The 9,679-nt window shown below is 43.5% G+C and overlaps 1 long non-coding RNA gene across 1 annotated transcript; it reads left to right on the forward strand.

The window, feature by feature from the left end:
* The first annotated feature begins 7,039 nt into the window (after nucleotides 1-7,039).
* LOC139063662 (uncharacterized) lies at nucleotides 7,040-8,329 on the forward strand. Its single transcript, XR_011517032.1, has 3 exons — nucleotides 7,040-7,479; nucleotides 7,609-7,831; nucleotides 7,898-8,329. It is a non-coding gene; the product is annotated as an uncharacterized lncRNA (long non-coding RNA).
* Nucleotides 8,330-9,679: the final 1,350 nt, after the last annotated feature.

Genomic DNA, 9,679 nt, shown 5'->3' on the forward strand with positions numbered 1-9,679 from the left:
TGTTAGCTTGTAGCTACATTGCTTCAGTTTGACGGGGGTCGTCATTTGAACCCAGCGTTACAGCCCCACTCTCAGCTCCACCTCTTTTCCCTTTTATGGAATTATCTGGGCTTGACGGAACCTTTGACACGGTCAAAATGGCGGTGGTGGCCACCTCCCAATTTGGCACAAAAAGCTATAATTGGAGCCTATGGACACGAATTGTCCAGTATATATGTCGATGGTTCTAACATAGTATGGCTATAAATATATTGTGGAAATAAAAAAAAACTAAACAAAAAAAAGTTTAATTAAGTGGTTCTCTCGCATTTTTATAAAACCTCCGCCAATAACACGGCTCGGACCAAAAGCAATCATTGGACCTTCAGGTTGTCGATCTTGCCAAACCAGCATATTTCCCTGGTTCCTCCACTCCACACTTGCATATTTAGCAACAGAACACCACTGGTGTGAGAGGTTCTCTGCTCACTAATATCAGAGAAGGAGAGACAGCCAGCTGCTACCACTTCAACTTTAGGACAAACTACCAGAGTTCCAAAAAGAAAAAAAATATTTGAAGTCACGGACAATGAAAGACGTTTGGACCTAGAAAACAGTGACTGGTGTTTAGCGCTATCCCGTTTCCTCTGGTAATGCGGGTTTCTGTTTCTGGCAGAAGTGTCACAGTGAAGATACCCAAGGGGAGGAGTAAGTGTTGTGTGACCTTGATTGTGTTCACAATCTAGCTTATTCTGTAGATTCGCTATAACAGCTTTAATCAATTTTAGAAACCCTGCAAACATTTTGTTGTCAACAGCTGCAGCCCACATGGGAGAGTTTTTCTCACTGCTGGGCAGTTATTTGAATGGGGAGAGTGGTCCAGTCTCAGGTTAACACAGGCCAAGTGTCAGCGTTCTTCATGGGTCAGATTCTGAACCCCACTGGAGACCGTACAAGAGGGCAAATGCAGAAAAGAATCTCCCCAAGAGACACTGATGAAGTATAAAATATTACAATCCTCCTATCTCTTACGGAAATCTAAAATACCAGATAGCATGTGATGGTAAAAGGTACCATCTTTGTTGACACATATTTAAAATGTATTTGTAGTTTCTTTAAATATCGTTACGCATTAAATCTCTGTTAACCCTTTGACTTTACAGGCAAAGAAGAAACTCTTGTGATTATGTTTCAGAGAGCAATCAGATGAATATTTCAACATTTTCTTGACACTTAGCACAGCCAGACCTGATAAGTTTCTCCTTGAGTGCTCATGCAGCTTACTGTGAATCCGAATGCCCTCTGTAGGCTGTTGTTTCATAACAACCTGTAGAAAATTGGAACATGGTTTTAGGGAACGCTGTTTTTTTCTAGGGTAAAATGTTTATCCAGCTTGAGCAAGGTTGCCTGGTCAAGGTTGCCAAATTACCAGCAAGCACTAATCACCCTGCCTTGGAGGGAGTCTGGCTCAGAAGCAAAATTTGTGGAACATCGCCCCCAGCCCCCGATGAATCGCCTCGCCACACTCACTGCCACACAGCTCCTTTTTTCTGTCTGAAACTGATTCACAACATCCTTCTAAATCTGCCAATACCAAATAACTTTTCTTTAAATACAGTGTTTCTGCTACAGAGGGTCTGTGCTCTCTATACGTGAGTGTTTGAAACACCTTATGCCTGTATATCACAGACAAACGTGAAGTTCACTGACCTTTAGAGACTACAACATTCCCATCAGAGAACATCAGCATCAATTAGCACGCAGGCATTCCAGAAATAAAATGGGCAGAACTCTTGACTGAAACTCATTTAATCGGTCCAAAAAAACGTAAATATCTGTTCTTTCAAAACAAATGTGTCAATTTTGAAAAGCCATTGGCAGTTTTTTAGTGAAACAAATTAAAAGGATATCAGAGTGACCCTGATTAGTACTAGGTGTAAATTGATCACGATATAATTTTCTATCAGTACAGTGGACTGAGGTGCAGTGTTTGCCGATTTAACAAAATCAGTTAAACTATTGATTTTATTCGATTTAGGATTCAATGATTTTACAAGTCATTGAATTCAATAATTTCTCAGGGGAGACAAACTCTTTCATTGTTTTCTCACTGATCACCATGACGCCACTAGCTTCTTCATTGAACATGTTTAGTGATGTGGCAACATATTCTCACACCCAATGCGTCAAAATATCACACGTGTGACCTAGCCTCAATATATGACAATTCGGGATGCCCCAGCACGTCAGGAGAGGACGCATTGAGGACGCACTGTCCCAGAGCATGGGTATCCGACGCCCGCGGTGAGACGGATATTAGACCGACTCAAGAACTACTTAACCTTCCCCTCACCCCCATTCTAACCTTAACTCAGCTGAGTTACTGAGTTAAGGTTAGGATTGGGGTGAGGGGAAGGTTAAATCGTGGAATAATGTCCGTGTGACCGCGGGCGTCAAATACGGACGTCAGCGGTGCCACGCGTCCCTGCGTGTCCCTGATCGTACTGTCCTGACGCGCTGGGGCATCCCGAATCGTCATATATTGAGGCTTGGTCACATGCGTCATGTTTTGACACTTGGAACAGATGGACTACAGCATGTCAACAGAACTTAAAAATGAGGCAAATTTCTAAATAAAAAATTGGCATTTGACCAAAAGTCATCCTATCAATTTTTGTACTTTAGATCGGTGACCATATAGCCAATGTATCGCGTTGAACCATATTATCAGTGCATCTATGTGTTGAATGATTAGTAAAGACTAATTATTTACTGTAGAAATGGACAGGTTAGTTCATGTGTATAGTGTCCATTTGTTCTCTTATATGTACAATAATCATCAGGAAAAAATAATTAGGAACACTTAATTTTCACCCTCTAAGAATAAACCTGGATTGGAGGATTGTAATCCTTTCAGTGTGTTGTTAACACACCTTTCCTGCTCAAGCATATTAATGCTGCAAATAAAATAAAAAAGTGTTAATTTATTTCTTCAGGAATTGCTATTTTAACAATTTTCTATTTTTACTACTCACTAAAATACCAAGCATGCATCAAACAGCAGAAGCAGCTAGACTCTTGGCAATGATCCATTTATCAAGTTTGTTTTCCAAGAATCCCATGAAGCTATGAAGTTTAAAATCAGACAGAGTGTAGATGTTTCCAGGGTCTTACAGAGGTCTTCAGACCCATATTAAAGAGTTAGTCCTGATATTTTGAGGTGGCTTTCTGTGAGAATGGTAAAAGAAATTAGCATCTTGGCTCCTTTAAACAACCTCAGGAACACCGTAATTAGCAGCAGGGATTGGCTGCAGAGCTAACAAACTGTTTAGCTAACTACCACCTCTAACAGGAATCACAATACTTCTGCTAGAATTACCATAGCATGTATTTGGGAATGTAAATGTCATTAGCAAAAGTGGTTACAACCCTAAACCTAACTGGCCCCGTAAGGCTCATTTATGGACAGCTCGGCTTGGGCTGGGTGTGGATAGCCTACCCCGGGTGGTCAGGTTGTGTTTACATGGCTTCCTCTGGAGAGCGGACAAGGGTGAGGATGTGGCCAGGCTCTGCTAAAGCAGCACGGAGAAGTCTGTGGTGTCCTTCCTAAACGTTATATGTTAGTGAACAAAAACTGATGTGAGCAGTGCTGCTTTTAGAGACTCTGACATAAAGCACACAGCTTCCTAGTCTTCTCACTTAGCAGCGGCGCTGCCATTGGCTCCTCTACCATCCAAGAGCGCTCACACCATACGATCAGTGCTCCTGCTGTCATTGCAGGTCCTGCAGTCAGAAAATGTTCACCCCACTGCATCCAGATTGTTGGTGAATGTGGGAAGCTGCCGCTGGCTGATTCTACTCATGCCAGTCAGAGGCTGACACTAGTAAGTAGGCGTGAGAGTGACATTACTTCAGCTGGCAAATCACTCCATAGGTAAGGGAAGTGAAAATATGACCATATCATCCTGGTCCTGGCAGCCTTACACTGGCTGCCCATTGCTGTTAGAATTGGCTTTAAGATTGTTTTACTGGTTTTTAAAACACTGCATGGACTGACGCCACCTTACTTGGCAACATTACTTCAGCCTTCCCAGCTTGGAATCTCCGCTCAGAAGGCCTCTTTTTGCTCTCGGTGCCAAGGTCACGCTTGAAGACGAGGGGAGATAGGGTTTTCGTGGTAGCGGGCCCAAAGCTCTGGAAGGAGCTTCCCCATTTTATAAGGGCTTCTACATCTGAGGCATTTTTTAAAACAAGGTTGAAAACCTAAATCGGTTCACCATTATGTATTAAACATAAAAGTTCAAAAATAGTTCCATGCTAGTACCAAATACAGCAAGGTCATGTTTGTTCATCATCAAGGTGGGAGAATACTGGAAACCTGGGTGAAGCACGGAGGTGGAATATTCATGACATGGAGTCCCAACATACCAGCTTGGCTCATGCCTACAGGCTGAGACCAGCATTATGCCCACATTATGCCAGCAAAGCTCTAAGTAACTTACATTAATGCTTGTGACCCTTACACACTTCCCATTCTGCCGTATAACCATGATCTCACCATGTGACTGCAATAACCAATCAATGCTCTTCGAGCCTAAGGATACTACACCCCACGCTGCCATGTTTTATGTACCACTGCATTATAACCCTCTGAAAGGGTTTTCTAGATTTTCTGCAATCCAGTCTTCTTCTCGTTGTCTGTGAATAGCCTTGTGGGGTCCTTGATCCATTATAGTGGTTCACCTTATCAAGCATTCTTGTTTTCTGTGCTATTTTTTGACTGTGTAACTTTTTCTTGTTTCATGAGATGGAAATTAAAAATATCTGGTTATGACTGAACAGATTTAGTCATCACTGGTTATCATATGACTTCTTTGCAGACATTAATTTTAGCTGGTGCATCATAATCATATAATGTACTTAGCAGTGAGCCTTTAAGTTACTTTTATTGAAGTAAGCACCATTACAAAGGGTTAATGAAAGTTTAGCATAAAATATGTTATACCAAGTGTTGGAGTCCAATCACTCTTTTTAATAGCTTTGAAGCGGCCAGAAAAATCAAGTATTCATGAAGATTGAGGAAGATGATCCAGTGAACTTCAATTTAATTGGTGCAAATTAAAACAATCCATCTTTTGCAGCTGTCTATCTATCTGCTATCACCACTTCATTGCTCGTCTTGCACCTTGATTACAATTATCTTTTAATAGCTAAACTTGTCAGCAATTTTTCTCCCTTCTGATTTACGTCCCCGTCCGATGCAGCGTTGCTCCACTCATATATTTCATGTTTTAGTGTAATGCACAGTGAGCCTCTGCTGGGCAGATGCAAGATGTATTGACAACATCCCCTCGTATGTGCTGCATGCAATGACATATGGCAAACTGTCTCAGCGCAGTGCGGGTTGTAATCCTTCCCCCATTTATACAAAACAGCATGTTTGCATGCCTGGAGTTGGGTCCCAATAGACTACACTCAAAGTGAAAAGCATCAATTGATTACAAAGTAAATGCATATGCAGACACTATTTTTTCCTGGTAATAGCCCCAGGCAATTAGACAAAAGATGACACTCTGACTTTAATCTGGGACAAAGTGATCTCTCTCCTCACCTGATGTGCTGAGCAAAGGACTTTTCACAGACACTTTGCTGAAGTCTTGTTTTATCATAAAACAGAAACTTGCCATTTTCCTGTAATAACTGGAAGTTAAAATGCTCATCTTAAATGACTCAAGAATTTGCAAGCAACACCGCTGGGCCTGCTTGAGAGTGAGCTACATCAGTGAGTGTTAAGTTGCTGTGAAACATTACCAATTTATTTTTTTAATAATGACAAAGTGTCACGCCAAAACGTGATGACTTCTACAACTTTAAATTACATTTGCAGGGTTGGAAGAACAAGAGAAGTGTAAATTTCTGTCTCAAATGTTTTTTTTTTTATTCTTGCCAAAGAAACTTAAATGAGACCGGGAGATGTAGAATTTTATTGATGGTCACTGACAGCTATTTGTCCAAAATTCTGGGTTGTTGTTTGAGAGGTTTCTTGACACAGTTACAAATCAAATATCAATGACCTAAAACACGAGTCTAATAATCCACATCCTGAGTAAAAAAAAAGAAACAAACAGGACTCCATTTATTTATTTTCTCTGTAAGTTAAATATGAATAAAAAAAGCACATCTGGTGCCTATCTCCAGCGGTCAATGGGCAATCAGGCGGGGTACACCCTGGACAGAGAGCCAGTCCATGGCAGGGCAACACAGAGACACACAGGACAAACAAACATCGGTTATATTACACAACTATGGTAAATCGCTACTGTGTTGTGGGGTGACACATGTGATCACCAGGGGAATAAAGGTGCAAAACAAGCTATCTTTTCACCGTTTTACTGCTTGGAGGCAAAACCACGGAGACCAAGCTTTTAGCATAACAAAGTCTGGTCAGCTCGCTTGGCACATCTGCAAGGCGACCAAACGTCACCTTCTGGAGTATTTTCATTCTAGTAAGTTACAAATGGTGAATGGTTTTTGTACAACCACGACATGCACACACACACACACACACACACACACACACACACACACACACACACACACACACACACACACACACACACAGGCTACACAATCATACCAGTAAGCTAATGCAGGCATGCTGACACACAACACAACTTTTGCTACGCGTCTTCTGTGGGATGACAATTTGTTTGTTTTACTAAAAAAAAAAAAAACGCAAAAATAAATGTTTACCTCTTAGCCGGATGTTTGCATCCACTTACACAACAAACAAGATAGTCAAAAATGTCCGTTACGCAGAACTGCAGCGGTAACAATATGTCATTGGTGCTCCGGTCTTGGGTCTTTCATATGGAACAAAACCATTTATAACGCTGATTTTGTCCACATACCAGTATATTCTGCATCCTATTAAGGACTTTATAATGTTGTTTAACACTTTCCTTCACCCAAATCCACTTCTTCTCTGCGACAGTACCGTTTGTTATCATGATTTGTTTACACTCGTCAAGCCGCCAACATGTCTGCACACATCCCAGAATGTTATGCATAATCATGTGTGACAACAAGCCCTATAGTGGGAATCACCCAGTAAAGACTTAGATAAACCTATGTGTGGCGGCGCGAAGGGTTTGTCCATCTTCTGTTTACAGTCAGTGAATCAAACTATTGCAACTTTTATTGGACTGGACTTTTCTCATGATGCTATTTTTTCCCATTCTGCATTTTCTTTCTCCTCAGTTCAGTGGTAAAAGTTCCTCAAACGCCTTAAAAACACTCAGCTGCATTTGTTCGAACTTGATTATGTAGAATTGTCACAGTCCGTGGTGAGCCTCCTGCATTTCACCTGTATTTTCTGAGCATTGTTTTCAGGTGGGTGTGTCTGAGAGTCTCCAGCTGCAGCCAATCCAGTCATTACGGCCCAGGGGATTTAAGGAGCAGTGTGGCACTTCACTTCGCCGGATGATTACTCTATCTTGGGTAGCTCTAGCCTTAACTTGTCTTGATCCTGTGAAATTTCTAGTTCCTAGTCACTAACCTGTATTTGAAGCTCTGCTTGATTTCTGTCGTCAGAAGAAACCCTGATAATCCTCCCCTGCTCTGCTCCAGGTTTCTCTTTCACACTCCACCACCTCCATAACCAGCTTGGACTCCTGCACACCAGATCACGCCGTCTCCTCCCCTGGCCGCTCGCTCTCAGCCGCTCACCTGCCTCCACCAAACCGCTGCTCCTACCTACTCTCTGGACCAACAGTCCCATCACCTTCTGGAGCTTTCCTGCTCACCCGGACCTGACCAGTCCCTCCGGAGGTTCTCACCACTACTGCAATCAGTAAGCTCCACTCCCAATATCATTCTCCGTCATTCCTCCATATACTCATTTTGTCTCCCTCCTCAGAGTTCCATCCTGAAATCTTGCTGCCAGCCTGCCCGTCGTCTGTTCCCCTCGTTGCCCTTCAGTACATAATAAAGTCGTTTTACTTACTTACCGGTTCCTGTGTGGTGATTCTGCATGTCGTGGGTCAAAAGATTGCCGCCCGCCATGACAGAATCATCCGGCCATAACAATGATCCCATTGCAGAATCCAACCCGTCCACTAGTGCTCCGCTCGCTGTTTCTGAGGTTCTCACCCGCCATGAACACGCCATCCATGGTTTACTGGAGCAAGTCTCCGACTCTCACCGACGAATACTCCAGATGGACACAATGTTACGTAATCTCACTACACGCTTAACTCCCTCGGAACCTTCTGCTCAGCCTCCCGTTTCTCCTCCGTCCGTACTTCCGGTTCCGCCCCCTACTGTAAACTTCCGGATACCCAACTCGCCTCCTTCAGACATCTATTCCGGTGAGTTCGGCAAATGCCGTGGTTTTCTGTTTAATTGCCAGTTGGCTTTTGAAAGATCTCCTGAAGCTTTCATGTTAGATTCAGTTAAGATTTCCTATATTATCGGTTTACTCCGGGGTAAGGCTTTAGATTGGGCTGAAGCCAGGAGCCATGACGTTAGTTTTCTGCGTGGTCCACTTTCACATTTCCTAGCTGAATTCAAGCAAACGTTCGATCACTCAGAGACCCCAGCTGAGGTAGCCAAAAAAGTGTGGAATCTCCGCCAGGGAAATCAAACAGTAGCCGATTTCGCCATAGCATTTTGCACGCTGGCAGCAACTTCCTCCCTCGATAGTGGTTCGTTACTGGGAGCATTTACCCAGGGGTTAAATGATCGCCTCCAGGATCAGTTGGCGTTATGCCAGGAACCTCCTGACCTCGAAACCCTTATTACCTTGGCCATAAAGATTGAAAAGCGTCTCAAGGAGCGTTCTGAGGGCTCTAGAATGTCATTTCCACCGCTAACTCAAACCAGAACCCCTCAGCCACCAGTCGCATCTTCCTCAGGAGACGAGCCTATGCAGATCGGCAGAACCCAGCTGAGTCAGGAGGAGCGGCAACGTTGTTTCTCCGCTAATCTTTGTTTTTACTGTGGTCAATCAGGGCACAGAATCTCAAATTGTGGCTTGCGGGTAAAAGGGCAAGCCCACCAGTAGTTCCGGGATTACTGGTGGGTGGTAATGGTGGCTCAAACTCCCGATGTTTGCTTCCTTGTACTGTGGTGTGTAATCAAAGAAGTCGTGTGTTGAAGGCTTTAGTAGACTCTGGATGCGAACGTAACATGCTGGACCAATCAGTCGTTCAAGATCTGGACATTCCCACTATTCTCCTTCCGACTCCTCTGCGAGCATCATCCCTGGATGGCAACTCTCTCACTACCATAACCCACCAGACCGTGCCAGTCAGCTTGCTGGTGTCAGGCAACCACCAGGAAAGTATCTCGTTTTTTGTTTTTCCATCTCCTCACTCCCCCGTAGTCTTAGGATATGATTGGCTGGTTAAGCACAACCCACAAATAAATTGGAAAACATCCCGAGTTACTGTTTGGAGCTCACACTGCCTAACTGACTGCCTTCGTTCTGCTCCACCTATCTGTTCAGCACCAACAGCCGATTCCCCAGTTCCTCCCGACCTGTCTGAAGTACCAAAGGAGTATCATGACCTCGCCCTTGTGTTCAGTAAAGACCGAGCCTCATCTCTACCTCCTCACCGTCCTTACGACTGTGCCATCGATCTCCTGCCGGGCGCAACACTTCCATCCAGCAGGTTGTATAACCTATCCAAACCCGAAC

This window comes from Nothobranchius furzeri, chromosome 17 (genome assembly GCF_043380555.1).
Source record: "Nothobranchius furzeri strain GRZ-AD chromosome 17, NfurGRZ-RIMD1, whole genome shotgun sequence".
Classification (NCBI taxonomy): domain Eukaryota; kingdom Metazoa; phylum Chordata; class Actinopteri; order Cyprinodontiformes; family Nothobranchiidae; genus Nothobranchius; species Nothobranchius furzeri.